Raw genomic sequence first — 17,602 nt, forward strand, 5'->3', positions numbered from 1 at the left:
CCTAAATAAATAAGATAAGGACTTCCCTGGTGGTCCAGTGGCTAAGACTCCTTGCTCCGAATGCAAGGGGCCAGGGTTTGAGCCCTGGTCAGGGGACAATGAGATCCCACATGCCACAACTAAAGATCCTGCAAGCCGAAACCAAAAGACCCCATATGTTACAACTATGACCTGGCACAGCCAAGTAAAATAATAAATCAAATATTGTTAATAAGCAAAGTAAAACTTTATTGCATGAAGTTGACCACAGCCTTGACTGGGGAAAGAACAGACTTGAAACTGTTTTCCGGTGTTCTTGGTTGAAGCAACAGGCATTCCTGGAATGCTGAAATTCCTGACACAGAAAAAACATTTAATAGAAAGATGTTGGATGGTTCACGGAATCTCTAGGAAGGACGAGGAACTAGATTTGAAGGCTTCACTGCCAGGAAGCCTCCAAACTATGCTGCTAGCTGGTCTAGTGGCCAGGACTGCTGGTGATGGCATGCTTCACCCACAGCAGCTGGATACTAACAAAGAATCCCTGCTTCGACTGCCCCCACTGCCAACAGTCCCATCAGGATGGCGGAAAGGGACAGGAAACAGTTAAAATAAATAATGAACACAGCATAAGATGAGAAGAGTAAAATCTAATGTATTACACTGAATGTGAACAGAGGGGCTTCCGTGGTGGCTCAGGTGGTCAAGAATTTGCCCGTAATGCAGGAGACCTGGGTTCGATTCCTGAGTTGGGAAGATCCCCTGAAGAAGGGAATGGCAACCTGCTTCCAGTATTCTTGCCTAGAAAATTCCATGGATAGAGGAGACTGGTGGGCTACAGTCAATGGGGTCCCAAAGAATTGGACACAGTTGAGCGACTAACACAACACAAAATGTGAACAGAATAAATATTTCCACACCGCTTACAAAAAAAAAATACTTTTTAAGTGATAGAGCTTGGAAATAAAGGGATGAACAAAGAGACAAAGGGATGAACAAAAAGATATCAGGCAAATTAAATTTTATACAATTAAAAATTTTTAAAAATAACAGCTAAAAAAGAAAGCTGAGTGCCAAAGAACTGATGCTTTTGAACTGTGGTATTGGAGAAGACTCTTGAGAATCCCTTGGACTGCAAGGAAATCCAATCAGTCAATCCTAAAGGAAATCAGTCCTGAATATTCATTGGAAGGACTAATGCTGAAACTCTAATACTTTGGCCATCTGATGCAAAGAACTGACTCACTGGAAAAGACCCTGATGCTGGGAAAGATTGAAGGCAGGAGGAGAAGGGGATGACAGAGGATGAGGTGGCTGGATGGCATCACTGATGCAATGGACATGAGTTTGAGTAAGTTCCAGGAGTTGGTGATGGACAGGGAAGCCTGGCATGCTGCAGTCCCAGTGGAGAAATATCTCCAGAAAGAATGAAGAAACGGAGCCAAAGCAAAAACAACATGGAGATGGCAAGAGTGAACATTGACATTTTAGGAATCAGTGAATTAAAATGGACTGGAATGGGTGAATTTAACTCAGATGACCATTATATCTACTACTGTGGGCAAGAATCCCTTAGAAGAAATGGAGTAGCCATATAGTCAACAAAAGAGTCTGAAATGCAGTACTTGGATGCAATCTCAAAAACGACAGAATGATCTCTGTTCATTTCCAAGGCAAATCATTCAATATCACAGTAATCCAAGTCTATGCCCAGACCAGTAATGCTGAAGAAGCTGAAGTTGAAAGGTTCTATGAAGACCTATAAGACCTTCTAGAATTAACACCCAAAAAAGATGTCCTTTTCCTTATAGGGGACTGGAATGCAAAAGTAGGAAATCAAGAAACACCTGAAGTAACAGGCAAATTTGGCCTTGGAGTACAGAATGAAGCAGGGCAAAGGCTAATAGAGTTTTGCCAAGAGAATGCACTGGTCACAGCAATCACCCTCTTCCAACAACACAAGAGAAGACTCTACACATGGACATCACCAGATGGTCAACACCAAAATCAGATTGATTATATTCTTTGCAGCCAAAGATGGAGAAGCTCTATACAGTCAGCAAAAACAAGACCGGGAGCTGACTGTGGCTCAGATCGTGAACTCCTTATTGCCAAATTCGGACTTAAATTGAAGGGAAAACCACTAGACCATTCAGGTGTGACCTAAATCAAATCCCTAATGATTATACAGTGGAAGTGAGAAATAGATTTAAGGGACTAGATCTGATAGAGTCCCTGATGAACTATGGATGGAGGTTCACGACATTGTACAGGAGACAGGGATCAAGACCATCCCCAAGAAAAAGAAATGCAAAAAAGCAAAATGGCTGTCCGAGGAGGCCTTACAAATAGCTGTGAAAAGAAGAGAAGCAAAAAGTAAAGGAGAAAAGGAAAGATATACCCATTTGAATGCAGAGTTCCAAAGAATGGCAAGGAGAGATATGAAAGCCTTCCTCAGTGATCAATGCAAAGAAATAGAGGAAAACAATAGAATGGGAAAGACTAGAGATCTCTTCAAAAAAATTAGAGATACCAAGGGAACATTTCATACAAAGATGGGCACAATAAAGGACAGAAATTGTAGGGACCTAACAGAAGCAGAAGATGTTAAGAAGAGCTGGCAAGAATACACAGAAGAACTGTACAGAAAAGATCTTTATGACCCAGATAATCATGATGGTGGAAACACTCACCTAGAGCCTGACATCCTGGAATGTAAAGTCAAGTAGACCTAAGCTAGTGGAGATGATGGAATTCCAGTTGAGCTGTTTTTAATCCTAAAAGATAGTGCTGTGAAAGTGCTGCACTCAAGATGCCAGCAAATTTGGAAAACTCAGCAGAGGCCACAGGACTGGAAAAGGTCAGTTTTCATTCCAGTCCCTAAGAAAGGCATTGCCAAAGAATGCTCAAAGTACTGCATAATTGCACTCATGTCAGTTCAGTTCAGTTGCTCATTTGTCTCTGACTCTTTGCGACCCCATGAACCACAGCACGCCAGGCCTCCCTGTCCACCACTGACTCCTGGAGTTTACGCAAACTCATGTCCATTGAGTCAGTGATGCCATCCAGCCATCTCATTCTCTGTCACCTCCTTCTCTTCCTGCCCCCAATCCCTCCCAGCATCAGAGTCTTTTCCAATGAGTCAGTTCTTTGCATCAGGTGGCCAAAGTATTGGAGTTTCAGATTCAACATCAGTCCTTCTAATGAACACCCAGGACTGATCTCCTTTAGGATGGACTGGTTGGATCTCCTTGCAGTCCAAGGGACTCTCAAGAGTCTTCTCCAACACCACAGCTCAAAAGCATCAATTCTTCGGCACTCAGCTTTCTTTATAGTCCAGCTCTCACATCCATACATGACTACTGGAAAAACCATAGCCTTGACTAGACAGACCTTTGTTGACAAAGTAATGTCTCTGCTTTTTAATATGCTGTCTAGGTTGGTCATAACTTTCCTTCCAAGGAGTAAGCGTCTTTTAATTTCATGGCTGCAGTCACCATCTGCAGTGATTTTGGAGCCCAGAAAAATAAAGTCTGACACTGTTTCCACTGTTTCCCCATCTATCTGCCATGAAGTGATGGGACCAGATGCCACGATCTTAGTTTTCTGAATGTTGAGCTTTACGCCAACTTTTTCACTCTCCTCTTTCACTTTCATCAAGAGGCTTTTGAGTTCCTCTTCACTTTCTGCCTTAAGAGTGGTGTCATCTGCATATCTGAGGTTATTGATATTTCTCCCGGCAATCTTGATTCCAGCTTGTGCTTCCTCCAGCCCAGCATTTCTCATGATGTACTCTGCATATAAGTTAAATAAGCAGGGTGACAATATGCAGCCTTGACGTATTCCTTTTCCTATTTGGAACCAGTCTGTTGTTCCATGTCCAGTTCTAACTGTTGCTTCCTGACCTGCATATAGGTTTCTCAAGAGACAGGTCAGGTGGTCTGGTATTCCTGTCTCTTTCAGAATTTTCCAGTGCAGGGGCCCAGGTCTTGGTCCCTGGTCAGGGAACCGGTTTCCACAGGCTGCAACTAAAGATCCCACGTGCTGCAGCTAAGACTCAATGCAGCCAAAGAAATATTTTTTTAAAAAAAGAAACAGAAATTAAGGAAACAATCCCATTTACCATCACATCAAAAAGAATAAAATACTTAGGAATGAATCTACCTAAGGATGCAAAAGACAGATACTTGGAAAACTGTAAGACACTGATTGAAGCTGAAACTCCAATACTTTGGCCACCTGATTTGGAGAGCTGACTCATTGCAAAAGACCCTGATGCTGGGAAAGATTGAGGGCAGGAGGAGGACGGGATGACAGAGGATGAGATGGTTGGATGGCATCACCGACTCAATGGACATGAGTTTGGGTAAACTCTGGGAGTTGGTGATGGACAGGGAGGCCTGGCGTGCTGCTATCCATGGGGTCGCAAAGAGTCAGACACAACGGAGCAACTGAACTGAACTGAAGACACTGGTGAAAGAAACTGAAGATGACACAGATGGAAAGATATACAGTGTTCTTAGTAATATTGTTAAAATGAGCACGCTACTCAAGGCAATCTACAGATTCAAAGCAATCACTATCAAAAACCATAGGCATTTTTTTTAATAGAAATGCAATGAATAGTTTTAAAATTTGTGTGGAAATACAACAGACTCTGAATAGCCCAAACAAGAGTCTGCCTTCCAATGCAGGGTTCAATCCTTGGTCAGGGAACTAAGATCCTACATGCCTTGGGGCAACTAAGCCAGCACAGCAACTCGAGAAGTCAGTGAGTCTGCATTCACTGCAGCCTGTGCTCCACAACTACAGAAGGCCTTACACTGCAACAAGAGATGCCTGAGTGCCACCACAAAAACCCAGTACAGTCAAAATTCAGAGAAAAAAGACAGAGAGAGACAAAAGCTTTTAATAATAAATGTGAAATATGTATGCACCAAGTTGAGCAGTATCCGCCCAAATTAATACTCTTCCCAGGACCTCAGAATGTTGTCCTTATTTGGAAATAGAGTCATTGCAGAGATAATTATGTATGGTCAGATCACACCAAAGCAGGGTGGACCCTTCATCTAACACGACTGGTAGTCCTTTAGGAAGAGGAAAGACACAGATTTGCATGGAGAATTTCATGTGGGGACAGAGGTGGAGGCTGGAGTAATGATCTACAAGCCCAGGAATGTCAAGGGGTATCAGCACAGCACGAGAAAAAGGCCCCACCTGGAGAAGCCATGGGAAGGAGTCTTCCCTAGCGTCTTCATTGGATTCTTTACCCCTGTGCCACCTAGGAAGCCCAGTCACTAGCTCATCAGACCACTATTTGTAGACACTTACATTGGACTGGTTTCCAAGGCTGCCATAAAAAAGTACCGCCAATGGGGTGACTTTGAGCAACAGAAATGTATCCTTTTACACTTCTGGAGAGCAGAAGTCTGGAATCAAGGTGTGGGCACAAATCAGTGATAACTAATTTAGAAATATTTGTGTGTGTCTGGTATGGGGATGCTATTCACAACTGTGATAAAATTTATGGAATGCCTAGCATGAGTCTGAAGATGAGATATGTGGTGGTTTAGCTGCTAAGTCGGCTCTGACTCTTGTGACTCCATGCACTGTAATCCGCCAGGCTCCTCTTCCCAGGCAAGAAGGCTGCAGTGGGTTGCCATTTCCTACTCCAGCAGATCTTCCCGACTCAGGGATGGAACCCTCGTCTTCTGCATTGCAACTGGATTCTCTACTGCTGAGCCACCAGGGAAACCCAAGAAGCAATATGTACACTTTATGAACAGAATTGCAACAATATAATAAAGGACATAAAATAGAGCTACATGAAGTGAAGAAACATTTAATGTTCCCAGGGAAAATATTTTACTTTTCCTTCTCTTCAATAAATTCGAAAGAGTATTAACAAAGATTTCATTTGGAATTCTTACATAATTTGACAAATCCAATTCTAACCTCAATATGGAAAGAGAAAAATCTGCAGGAATAGCCAAAATGATTCTGAAAAAGAACAACAATATTGTGGAAAGGGGAATTGCCTTGTCAGATATTTAAAAACTTTGAATATATTAAATGTCAAACATACCCTAAAGCTATAGCAGCCAACTAGGCTAAAACTGGCCCAAAATGATAAATTTTGAGCTTTCGAGCAAGTTGTGATAATAATGGATGACAGTCATTGAATAAAATAGGGAACCATGAATCCATACTAATATAAATAAATGTTAATAACTACATTGAATGTGTGATGAGGAATTGGATTTTCCATAGTTTCAAATTACAGGAAGACTTCGTTTAATTGCGTTCCCCTTTTTTGCGTTTCACAGGCACTGCATTTTTTACAAACTGAAGGTCTGTGGTAGCCTGCGTGGAGCAAGTCTACAAGCAGTGTTTTTCTTACAATATTTGCTCACTTCGTGTCTCTGTGTCCCATGTTAGCAATACTTTCAATATTTCAAAGGTTTTCATTATTATTTTGTTATGGTGATCTGTGATATTTTTTCTTATTATTTTTAAAATCTATTTTTAATTGGAGGATAATTGCTTAACCATGTTGTGTTGGTTTCTGGTCGGTGATCTTTGACATTACCATTTTAATTTGCTTTTATTGTTGTGTATTTGTAAGCTAAAGTGTGTACTTAAATTTTTTTTTGGCAGCACCATGCGGCATGCAGGATCTTAGGTCCGAGCCCCTGCAAGTGGAAGTGTAATCTTAGCCACTTGACCGCCAGGGAATTATGTACACTCTTAAAAAACATAATGTTACCGCACACTTAGTAGCCTACAGGGGAGTGTAAACAAAACCCTTATATGGGCTAGGAATCCAAAATATTCTTGCGACTTGCTTTATTTCAGTATTCATTCTATTGTGGTAGTCTGAAACCAAATTTGTAATATCTCCAAGGCATGCATGAACCTTTCCCAGAAATGGTTATTAATTTCAAAGCAAAAGAAGTAACTTCACAGTGGAGAAGCCTGGCAGGCGCCTCCTTAATCAAATAAACTGGACAACATGAGGAACGGCACGCGGATGGGGTACCATGACAACACAGGTCACTTTTGTGATGTTCCTGCTGCAGATGCAAGACCTGAACCTAATCACAAGTGATGAAATAAAATTTATATAATAGGGCGGGACGAGAAAAATTAAAATTTTCTCTGTGTGTGTGTGTTTGTTTGGGTCTCCGCCTTCCCTCCCTAACTTGCAATATGCATCTGCACTACACATTAACCAGAGTTTCTCAAAGAAAGGAGTGCCTGCTCAACCATAAAGATCAACTTTTCCCCTTTCTTCAGACGCTGGCAACGTAACTACGTAAAGAACAGCACTCTTTCCCGGCTCTGCAGGGGGTCGTGGTGACTCACTGCTCACTTTGTCCAGACTTACCTGGATTTATGTATCCTCGGTGAACTTTATGTGAAATAGCAGTGTGTCCCTTTGACGTCGGGTCCTTTGTCTTAAAAATGTAAACAACTCTGCCCTTGACTTCTAATTAACAGGCAGAATAATTCTAAGAGCTTTCTGAGACTCTGTTCCCCAGGTTAAAATCCTCTGTTTGGCTCAATTAAAATTCCCCGCCTTTCTTCTTAACTTGAGGGTTAACTGAATTTTCGTAGACACGTGTGAAAGTCGCTCAGTCATGTCTGACTCTTTGCAACCCCATGGATTATACAGTCCATGGGATTCTCCAGGCCAGAATACTGGAGTGGGTAGCCTTTCCCTTCTCCAGGGGATCTTCCCAACCCAGGGATTGAACCCAGGTCTCCTGCATTGCAGATGGATTCTTTACCAGTTGAGTCACCAGGGAAGCCCCGAGGAAACATCAGAGGAGCCCAAATTCAGGGACACACTTCAGAGCGCTCACTTACCTGTCATGGGTCATACAGCACCCCTTGCTGTGGGCAGCTGGGGAGGGGAACTGAGGAAATGAACCTTTTGTTGGATAGTTGCCATTTCCTCTCATCCAAAATGATGAAGGTTCTATTAGCAGTAAGATGAATTGGATGTCCATAGGCAACTGTTATGATTTATGTCCCCCCTTAATATTCACTTTGGAACTGCTATATTTAAAATGGATTACCAACAAGGACCTGTTGTATACCACGTGGAACTCTGCTCAATGTTATGTGGCAGCCTGGATCGGAGGGGAGTTTGGGAGAGAATGGATACATGTATATGTATGGACCAGAGATCAAATTGCCAACATCCGTTGGATCATCGAAAAGGCAAGAGAGTTCCAGAAAAACATCTACTTCTGCTTTATTGACTATGCCAAAGCCTTTGACTGTGTGCATCACAACAAACTGTGGGAAATTCTTAAAGAGATGGGAATAGTAGACCACCTGACCTGCCTCTTGAGAAATCTGTATGCAGGTCAAGAAGAAACAGTTAGAACTGAACATGGAACAACAGACTGGTTCCAAATCGGGAAAGGAGTATGTCCAGGTTGTATATTGTCACCCTGCTTATTTAACTTATATGCAGAGTACATCATGAGAAAGGCTGGGCTGGATGAAGCACAAGCTGCAATCAAGATTGCAGAGAGAAATATCAATAACCTCAGATATGCAGATGACACCACTCTTATGGCAGAAAGTGAAGAAGAACTAGAGAGCCTCTTGATGAAAGAGAAAGAGGAGAGTGAAAAAGTTGGCTTAAAATTCAACATTCAAAAAATTAAGATCATGTCATCTGGTCCCATCACTTCATGGCAAATAGATGGGCAAACTGGAAACAATGAGAGACTTTATTCTGGGGGGCTCCAAAACTGCTGCCGATGGTGACTGTAGCCATGAAATTAAAAGATGCTTGCTCCTTGGAAGAAAAGCTATGACCAACCTAGATAGCATGTTAGAAAGCAGCGACACTACTTTGCCAAAAAGGTCCATCTAGTCAAAGCTATGGTTTTTTCAGTAGTCATATATGGGTGTGAGAGACTATAAAGAAAGCTGAGTGCCGAAGAATTGATGCTTTTGAACTGTGGTGTTGGAGAAGATTCTTGGGAGTCCCTTGGACTGCAAGGAGATCCAACCAGTCCATCCTAAGGGAAATCAGTCCTGAATATTCATTGGAAGGACTGATGCTGAAGCTGAAACTCCAATACTTTGGCCACCTGATGCAAAGAACTGACTCATTGGAAAAGATCCTGATGCTGGGAAAGATTGAAGGCAGGAGGAGAAGGGGACGACAGAGGATGAGACAGTTGGATAGCGTCATCGACCTGATGGACGTGAGTTTGAGTGCATTTCGGGAGTTGGTGATGGACAGGGAAGCCTGGCGTGCTGCAGTCCATGGGGTCGCAGAGTCGGACACGACTGAGCGCCTGAGCTGAGCTGATATGTGTGGGTGAGTCCCTTCACTGTTCCCCTGAAACTAGCACAACACTGTCAATCAGTTATGCTCCAATACAAAATAAAAAGTTTTTTTTTTAATAAAATACAAATTAAAAAAATCATGTTGGAGATCTAACCCCCAGGATCTCAGAATGTGACTGCATTTGGAGTAAGAAACTTTAAAGGGGAGATTAAGTTACATGAGGTCATAGGGGTAAACCCTACTTCAGTATGAGTCCTTTTAAGAGGGGACAGACCCACACAGAAGGAAGGCCGCGTGAAGACACGGGGAGAAGATGGCCGTCTACAAGCCAAAGAGAGAAGCCTCAGGAGAAACAGCTCATCCAACTCCGAGACCTCAAGCTCCTAGCCTCTAGAAGTGTGAGGTCCTGCTCCAGTCCCTACCTCACCCCCTCCTGTGGTCCTTTGTTCTGGTGGCCTTGGGACACTGATACAGAGACTAGGAGTGTCAGCTTCAGTGGGGTGCTAGGTTGTAGAGGGCAGGGTCTGGAGAGACTCAGCCCAGCCAGGCCTGTCTTCAGCAAGAAGTGGGTACAGGGCTTCCCTGGTGGCTCAGTGGTAAAGAATTTTCCTGCTAATGCAGGAGACACAGGTTCGAGCCTTGACCTGGGAAGATCCCACATATCGAAGAGTAAACCTGTGGACCACAACTCTTGAGCCTGTGCTGTAGAGCCCGGGAACTGCAACTACTGAAGGCCTTGCACCCTAGATACGGCCCCCCACTCCGCAGCAAAAGAAGCCACCGCAGTGAGAAACTCAGGCACCGAAACTAGAGAGAAGCCCGCAGGGCAACATAGGACCAGCACAGCTAATAAATAAATCCATTAATTAACTAAAAAAAAAAGAAGTGGGTAGAAGCTCCAGAAGGTGGGGCTGGGGGGTGCTTTAAGGCCACTGTTGGTGTTCAGTAGCTAGGTTGCGTGCAACTCTTTTCGACCCCACGGACTGCAGCATGCCAGGCCTCCCTGTCCCTCACTATCTCCCGGAGTTTGCCCAATTTCATGTCCATTGAATCAGTGATGCCACCCAACCACCTCTTCCTGTGTCACCCTCTTCTCCTTCTGCCTTCAATCTTTCCCAGCATCAGGGTCTTTTCCAGTGAGTCAGCTCTTTGCCTTAGGTGGCCAAAGTATTGGAGAGGGAAGTAAGATTGGAGCTTCAGCTTCAGTATCAGTCCTTCCAATGAATATTCATGCTTGATTTCCTTTAGGATGGACTGGTTTGATCTCCTTGCTGTCCAAGGGACTCTCAAGAGTCTTCTCCAGCACCGCAGTTCCAAAGCATCGATTCTTCAACCAGCAGCCTTCTTTATGGTCCAACTCTCACGTCCGTACATGACTGCACTGAAGCCCTAATGCTGGGAGCTGATGTTTCTTCCCCTTTCAAGGACAGCTGGGGACCTTCAGAAAGTCGGGAAGGCTGGTGGTTGCCTGTTCCCAGACCAGGGCCCTCTCCCTCCTCACCTTATGCGGGTCCTCTTCTCTCCTTTTTGTGGTAGCTGGCCTTGTGGGTCTCCACGAGGCTTCTCAAGGTCAGTGGCCTCCTTTCCTCCGCTGTCTTCTCCCCTCCTGTTCCCGGGCTCCATCGGACCCTTGTCTTTCCTCCCACTTGCTTTAAACCCTTCCTCTCTTTTCCGTTTTGTCTTCCTTCTCGACTTGCCTTCTTTCTTGTTCTTCAGCTTTTCCTTTTTAACTCGTTGTTTTTTTCCTTTTGGGCTGAGGTATACAGGATTCTACTCCCCCAACCAGGGATTTAACCCATGCCCCCTACGGTGTGCTAAGTCACTCACTCATGTCTGACTCGTTGTGACCCCATGGACAGTAGTCCCCCAGCCTCCTCTGTCCACGGGATTCTCCAGGCAAGAATACTGGAGTGGGTTTCCATGCCCTCCTCTAGGGGATCTTCCTGGCCCAGGTATAGAACCAGCATCTATTAAGTCTCCTGCATTGGCAGGCGGGTTCTTAACCACTAGCACCACCTAGGAAGCCCGTTGGCAGTGGACACAGCTCTCTACGACCTGGCTAGGTGCACCTGAAGAGCTAACCACACCCTGTCTGTCCCACCCATGAAAATGAGCACAGTAACGATGCCACCGCAGCAGGTTGTATTCAGGTAACACACCTGAGTGTCAGGCTGCGAGTTCATACCAGAGTCCTCTGCAACTTTTCTTGGGGACCCACAATCAGAGTCAAGGCTCTGAGCTGAGGGCAGAGCCTGCTGAGTCCCCTACGCTCTAACTGGAGTTTTCAAGGAGCTGCCAGGGCAGAGACCAGACTCCCCCGGGTCAGGAACTAAGAAGCATCTGGAACTCACCGACATGCTGCCTTCTCGCCTCCTCCAAACCAACTCTGACCTTGGCCCCCTCTCCATCACCCCTGTGGCTTTATCTACTGTTGAGGCGATCCGAGCGTGGGTTGGAAAAGAATTTCCAGACACAGAGTACAGCAGAAAAGAGTTTATTAAGAACAAAGAGCAGAGATAAAGTGGGCACTGTGAGCGTGGGGGACCGACAACTCCTGACAGGCCAGGGAGAGTTGACCGAGTTCGTTGGTCAGTAGCCAATTTTTATAGCCTCAAGACAAAGGAAATTCCCGCTGGAAGGCTGGCGTTAGATGACTGGTTGGGGCGCTATAGGGCATTTACTGGGTTGGCATCTTTGCCTAATTGGGAGTCAGGAAGCTTGTTGGTGATGATGGGGGGTTGGGGGCAACAGTTACAAAGGGGCTCAGTCAGCGCCAGCGGCGTCCTTGGTTCCGGGCCCCGCCTCTGAGGCCTTGGTGCGAGGCCTCGCACCGGTGGGGGCAGGGCCTCAACATCTACCACTTATGTGCCCACAGCCACCTGAAACTCAGAACGAAAAGCTGGCTGGATCATCTTCTTTCTGGGTGCTTGCCTCCTGTCCTCTCGTCCTCATCAATGATTTTAGCCATGGGAGGATGGATGGGCCATCTTCACTTCCTGCCCCATGGACTCTCCTGATACCCTTGGCCTCTAGGTACAAGGGACTCAGCACCCTGGCACCCTTGCCAATGACAGACAGGAGGCTTCAGATAAACATTCCCATCTCCAGTCCTCCGGGTGGTGGGGGACCACTTGGAGGCGGGGGACTGGAATGCTTCTCACAAAGTCCAGGTGGAATCAACCCTCTTGCCCACGGCATCAACCTCAATGACATGCTTTTCCTCCTTCCCCATCCCTCTCTCCCTAGTCCTTACCCTGCTCCCTGGGACCACCTCCAAAATAAAGTCTCAGACCTATACCCAAGCCTAGTCTCAGACTCTGTTCTCATAGATACCGTAGCAGTTTTCAGGAGCTAGCTGCTCTAATGAAGTAAGACTGGATGGCTTAAAAACAGAAATTTATTCTGACACAGTTTGGGGGTTGGAAGTCTGGGATCAAAGTGTTGGCAGGGCTGGTTCTTTCTGAGGCTGAGGGAAGGATGTGTTCCAGGCCTCTCTCCTCGGTTGGTAGACGGCCACCTTCTCCCTGTGTCTGTTCTTATCATTTCCCCTCTCTGTCTCGGGCCCAAATTTCCCACCAGTCAAATTGGATTAGGGTCCAGGCTAATGATATCATTTACACTTGATTATCTCTGTAAAGACTCAATCTCCAAACAAAGTCATACTCTGAAGCCCTGGAGGTCGAGACTTCAACTTGTGCATTCAGGGAGGTGAGGAGGGTGGGGCTGGTTCTGGAAACACAATTCCATCCGTAACAGAAACTGAAGCTAAGACAGAGTTGTGGACATGGGTCTCAGAAGCAGATCCGTAGGGTGGGACATGGAAACAGGTCCCCCACAGTCAGACCTCTGTGATAATTCCTGACTGTGCGGTGCCCTGGGACGGGCGGCAGAGATAAAGCATTGGATACAAGACGGTGGCCCTGAATGTGGACTTGGCTCAGTGTGAAAGCTCGAACAAAGAATTGGCAGACCCAGGTCAGCCCACTCTCAACTTGGGCCTTCTAGGTTTTTCCTATTTTAAATATTTTATTTATTTGGCTGCATCAGGTCTTGGTTGCAGCCCATGGGCTTTGTTGCGGAACCTGGACTTCTCTAGCTGTGGTTCTCGGGCTCAGTAGTTGCCCTGCAGCATATGGGATTCTTAGTTCCAAGATCAGGTATTTAACCCTCATCCCCAGCACTGGAAGGTAGATTCTTAATCACTGGACTGCCAGGGAAGTCCCTCTTCTAGATGTTGTTTTGGAGAGTATAGTTATTTTTCATAGATGTATGTGTGTGGTGTGTGTGCCAAGTCCCTTCGGTAGTGTCTGACTTTGCAACCCGTGAACTGTAGCCCACCAGGCTCCTCTGTCCATGGGATTCTCCAGGCAAGAATACTGGAGTGGGTTGCCATTTCTTTCTCCAGGGGATCTTCCCAACCTAGGGACTGAACCCACATCTCTTATGTCACCTGCATTTACCCCTAGCACCACCTGGGAAGCTCCTCGTGTATGTAAATGAATCATATTTTTTGCATTTTATTTGTTAGTGTTTAAAAGGCCCCTGACGTCTGGCAGCCATGGGACATATCCTGCGGGCCGTGGGGCCCAACATTTAGTCGTTAAGAGAGGCAGAGCTGCAAAGGAGACTGAACAAACGGCCTCACGGGCCTCTTATGCTGAGGGCCAACAGGAAGGAATCAGAACCCGAAGCCCTGCGATGAAAACATTAGGGATAAAGGATCTAAGAACCTTGCCCACCAGAATCCCCTGACTCCTCTGGCTGGCATTGTTAGCCTATGGACCACCTGGTGCCCATGTGAGGGCCACACCTGAGGCAGATATCCCTCAAGGTCACTCTTTTCCTTCTCAATTCACCTTCATCTCCCCTCCTCATCCCAGCATTGTCCAGAGACAGCTCACTCCTTCCCAGGAGGAAATGCCTTATCCTCCTGAAGAACTGTAAGGCCCACTGACACACAGGAGTGGGAGTACTGAGACCACGTGTGGGGCTGCATGTGAGGGTCTGAGACTTAGAGGGGAAAATTAACCAGACAGGGAGAATGTACAGGTACGAGAGCACCTCCAGATCTCAAGATTAACAAGCCAATGAGGATGCCTGGCGCTGGCCCAGTGTATTGCCAAGATGGATCTGGGGCGGGGATGGGTCTGAGAGGTCTGGAGGGCTCACCCCAGGGGTGCAGCTCTTCCCTCGGCATGGCTGTGACGCCATCGCAAGCAAAGATCAGGTGTCCAAAAGCTTTTTTTCTAAAATCATCTTTAATGTTTTAATATTTTTTGCCTCATTTACCAGATAAATCATCTAAATAAATAGATGCTATACAGTCTCTTACCAACATCAGTAGAAAAATAAAACCACGCTCTGCATCTGCTCCAGCTCTCCCCGCACACGCTCACTCAGAAAAGGCATGTGCTTGGAATTGACTCGTGCCCCCCAACCCCTCCCAAATACATTCATTTAGTCTGAACAAAGCTCGACGCTCATTCTGTGCAAAGGAAGCGTTCTTGTGCTGAGCCCTGGAGGCCCGGCGGGCCAGTTATAAAGCAAAGGCAAAAACCACCGGACCAGCGAAGCGCCCTCTCCCGGGGCAGGAGCCAAGGAGGAAGCTGGCGACGGGACCACCATCCTGAGAGCAGAGGTGGTCCTGGAGTGGCCTGCGGCATCAGCAGGGGGGTGGCCCTGCCAGGGGCAGAGAACATGCCCTTTGCCCCACCCCACAGCAAAACAAAAGTACCAACCGGTCTCTACATTCAAAACAGGTGGGCCTGGGGGAAGGAAAGGCAGGTGGTCCAACTTTTTCAATGCCCCCTCCCCAAGTGAGTACTGGCCTGCTGGGGTGGCTATGGGGTGGGGAGGAAGGTCGTGCCCAGCTTTTCCCCTCACCCCAAGCCCCACTGGGATGCTCAGGGCTGGAGAAGGCCTGAAGGCCACTTCCAACCCCTCGCAAAGGTCTCCGTCCTGTGTCCTGGGTGGGTAGGTCCTAAGAGCTTTGGCTGCCAGGGTTCAGCCCTCCAGACAGCAGGGCACCCTGCAGGCCGTGAAGGGTTGAGAGTCAAGCAGTGTTCCACCGCAGCAGCCACCTCGTCCCACAAAAGAGCACCCCCCCAAACCAGCACATGATGCAAACAGCTCTTCAAAGTGAGGGCGGAGGAGGCCACCTGTCCCCAGGGATGGGGTGGGTGTGACTTCTATTGGAAGCTGCCAGTCAAGTTCAAAGCCAGGGCCAGCATCTTTCTATCACAGCGAGGCCCCTGCCACCACCCTCCCCTCTGCCAGGAGCCCCTGACCTGGGACATCGGTCCACTCTGGCTGCCCATCCCCCCCCCAGGGCTCCAGGAAGGAGGGTTCCCCACAGCCCCTCGGTTCCCCGGTCCACCCCCACATACTCCTCTAGACACAAACCCCTAGGCTGGGGGTCAATCAAGTCACGGGGTTGGGGGTGGTGCCATCCCCCAGTGGAAGCACTGAATTGACCCTGGACAACAAAGGACTGAGGAGGAAGAGGGGACCCACACGCAGCGATCTGGAATTTGGCCAGCAAGGCACCCCAAAGAAAAATGGGGTTGCAGGGTGTCTTTGGTTTGGGAACTTGGGAAGAAGGGGTCTGGGGAAGAACTGCCCTATTGGAGGAGCCTCAGCAGGATTCTGCCTACTTCCTGAGGACAAAGCAGAGCATGGAGCTGGCCCTGGGGCAGGGAGCGGGGGTCGGGACCCAGTGCCTGGCCTGAGATGGGGACAGGGGAGGGAGCCAGTCTTGTGCTTGCTCCCCTGGTGCCCACCCCCAACCTGGCTTCTCCCCTACAGGGCCAGGGTAGGGAAGAGGTCACTCCTCACTATGGGGAGAAGCCACTAGTCCACAGGACGCCTCTGTGCAAACTAGAAACAGAGCGCCCCCTCTTCTGGCAGACACAGGCCCTACTAGGGCGGGGGCAGGGGGCGGGGCTTGGACACAGCCTGACCCGCCCTCCGCTACAGCCCGATCACAGGAAGACATGACAGAGGTCCCCCCAGGGGGAAACAAGGTTAGTCCCAGCTGCAGCGTTGAGGGTGGATGCAGAGAAGACCCACAACAGGAGGAGGAAGGGTGTCAGGAGTCAAGGGCTGCCCTGAGAAGGTGGTGGGACGCTCTCTCCCTCCCTGACCACCCACACCCACGTCTGGTTGGCTGAGTTGGGCGGGGGGGGGGCAGAAAAAGAGGGGAGGGGAAGAGCTGGAAAGTCACCTGAGTCAGAGTGAACAGGGGCCCCGGCGGGGAGAGGGCGCGCAGGAGAGGAATGGAACCCAAATGCCTCAGAGCTTGCGCTGATGCAGGGCACACATGCACACACTTGCACGCCTATGACTGCGCTGATGCAGGGCATACACACACACACTTGCACACCCGTGACTGCGCTGGTGCAGGGCACACATGTGACTGGCCAGGTGAAACCTCAAGAGGGCATCCCACACCTGGAGCACTGGAGGCCATCTGGCCGCCCCGCCCCAGCCGACCCCTGCCCTCCAGTGAGGGCGCCAGCACGCTGATTGGACAGGTCCTGTCAGGTGAAGCGCTGGGGGTTGCCTATGGCAAGCTCTTTTATGCTGTGATTCACCCCACCCCCTCCACCCCCCATTCACCTGGTCAGGGCTTCTATACAGGAAGTTTCCAAGACCTGCTGCACACGGCTACGGACATGTGCGTGCAGTCACGAGGGCACGAAGGACAGTGCACACACCTGTGAGGCCAGGTGCGCATGTGACTGGTTTTCACAGGCCAGGTGGGGTGGGGTGGGCTGGGGAGTAGCTCTCAGCGAAGGGGTTCATTAGCTGGCAACCACCCCACCCGGGGAAGGGAGAGAACTTTCTGGGTTGTGCCCAGCCATCTCCAACCCTTCCCGGCTGCCCCTAAGCTCTCAGACCCCGTCGCTTTTGCTCAAAGCCAGTCTCCATCTCCCTCGAAGAGCTGGAGTGCAAAGTTAAAAGGAAAGACCCCTCCCCAAACACACACACAGAAGGGAAAAGGGGTAACCAACCAGAAAGGCGGGGGCAAGGTGCTCGGGGGGAGGGTTCAGGTCTTCCCGTCCTCCTTTAGTCCCGGGGCCGGTTGCTATCTCTCCGGAGAAGAAGCAGGCCAGAGGGGTCCGGGGGAGGCTGGCCCTGTCCCCGTCCTACCCTGGAGACGGCGTCCCAAGTGACAGAGCAGTGCCAGGCCTGCCCAGGCCCCGCCCCGCCCCAGCTCTGTAAACGTCTGTCTGTCTGTCCGTCCGTCCGCGCAGAGAAAGGGGCGGGTGGGCGGGACAGTGTTGGGAGCATCACCCCTTCTCCTGG

The sequence above is a fragment of the Bos grunniens genome, chromosome 5 (assembly GCF_055505025.1).
Source record: "Bos grunniens cultivar Pamir isolate PY7600 chromosome 5, Bosgru_T2T1.0, whole genome shotgun sequence".
NCBI lineage: Eukaryota > Metazoa > Chordata > Mammalia > Artiodactyla > Bovidae > Bos > Bos grunniens.